General features: G+C 50.4%; 1 pseudogene; it reads left to right on the top strand.

Annotated features, from left to right (window-relative positions):
* Nucleotides 1-1584: 1584 nt before the first annotated feature.
* On the top strand, nt 1585-1910 carry LOC122692747 (annotated as a pseudogene).

The following is a 1910-nucleotide window of genomic DNA, read 5'->3' as shown; positions in this document are numbered from 1 at the left end:
TTATTTTCCAGCGCCGCCACGGTTTCAAGCGCTGGGTCGGACAAGTTTGGCCTTAGGCAGAAGCACTGTACCCGGCCACCTCAGGACACTGGAGACCACTGCGCATTTGCAGTGTCTCTGGCGTTTGCGCCCTCAGCGTCCCGCCTGACTTGACCCCGAGACCCCAGCCCCTCCCAGGGCCGTGCGGCTGCGCACTGGTTCCGGGTGTCCCCACCTGCGTGATGGGGAAGGCGCCTTGTACTAGGAGTTGCGGCAGGCTGGATGGAGACTGGTCTCCAAACCTGGTTACTGGTCACAAGCGCCCAAGGCCAGAAACAGGCCTCAGGCTAAGCCAGTGGGCGGGGAAGCCTCAGTTGTGACCCAAGGTTCAGTCACCAAGAGATGTGAGAACGACTCCTTTCTCCAGCACCTGCCCACGGGGTGAGACACCAAGGAGATGCTACTTTTGAAAGCACATCCTGGGACCGGATGCGGCCTTGACCAGGGGGGCGGGGGGGGGCGGGGGAGAAGGTGGGGGAGGGGAAGGAGAGTTGACTAGGGCTTTGTCCCCCAAAACACAAGCTACAAAGTCCTTGTCACACATTTGAAACAGCTTGTAGGGGAGAAAAGCAAACCATTATCTGTCAGGACCTGATGGATCCCGGAAAACAGGCTTGAGTGGAAGAGTTCTCTTACTTCCAGGCGCTTCATTCCTCAGAGAATTCCAGAAAGGCAACTGCAGTGCTTCGGGGAACAGGGAGCGTGGGTAGGGACTGACCAGGGACTGGGGTAGGCTGACCAGGGCGTCTGGCCTCAATGTTGCTGAGAAGCTGGCTGTGGCCCATTCTCAGCTGGCAGGGGAGCAGTGTCTGACCCAGCTACTCCCTCCTTCCACCTCTCAGAGCTGGGAGAATTCCAACCCCTACTCCCCAGGCTGGGTGGCAGGGAGGCACAGGTAGGGGCAAGCCCTTTGTGGGGAGCAAAAAATCCAGAGGAGCCTTCTAGTGAAAAATGATCTTCCACTCTGCGAAAGGAAAATAAATTGTCAACAATAAGGTATCCTATTCCACTGATCACATTATCTACCACCTAAAAATGGAAATATTGGCAAGACTGTGGGGAAACGTGTGTATTTTACTGGTAATGAGTGTAAGCTGGTACCTCCTGTCAGAAAGAGCAATTTGGTGTTAACATTCTCACAAACAAAAACATTCTTGAAAGCAGTAATGCTCCAAGAATCTATTCCGGGCAAGTAGTCCCAACGCAGATGACAGTGTAGGCACAACTGTTTATCACGTTATTTATGTAATCTGTACAGTCCTAGAATCTCCAGCCTTTGGAGCTCAGAGGGTGCGCTCTGCCCTCCAAGGTAACTTAAGTTCCACCCTTATCTGCCCACTTAGAGCTTTCCATATTTAAATAATATATTGGAGTCCAGGGTCGGCTAAAGGACTTTCTTACTCAAATAGATAGATGACGATAACCACGGACACACTGGAACAGAAACAACCTAAAATATGTTTGCTTTCTGGCAATCTTGGCTTGGCAGCTGTTCTTGGCTAGGGGACATCCCACATCTAAGACAGGAAGCTGGTGGCAGCAAAGATGAAAAAGTTGCTGGAGTCAGTCCACTCTAGGCTCCTAATCATTATGAAAAGTGGAAAATACTGCTGGGGTACAAGCCAATTCTGAAAATGATCAGACAAGGCAGAACAAAACCAGATATCCTCCACAATGTCTGCCCAGCCTTGAGGAAATCTGAAATAGAGATCTACACCTGTTGGCCAAAATTGGTGTCCATCACTACTGCAGTGGCAATAATGTTGAATTGAGCAGAACAGGTAGAAAATATTACAGAGTTCTAACAGTGGCTATCATTATTCTAAGTGATCCTGTTTAGAAACATACCAAAACAGACTGGTGAAAAGTAA

Source organism: Cervus elaphus, chromosome 4 (genome assembly GCF_910594005.1).
Source record: "Cervus elaphus chromosome 4, mCerEla1.1, whole genome shotgun sequence".
Classification (NCBI taxonomy): Eukaryota; Metazoa; Chordata; class Mammalia; order Artiodactyla; family Cervidae; genus Cervus; species Cervus elaphus.
This window is presented reverse-complemented; position numbering and strand designations above follow the sequence as displayed.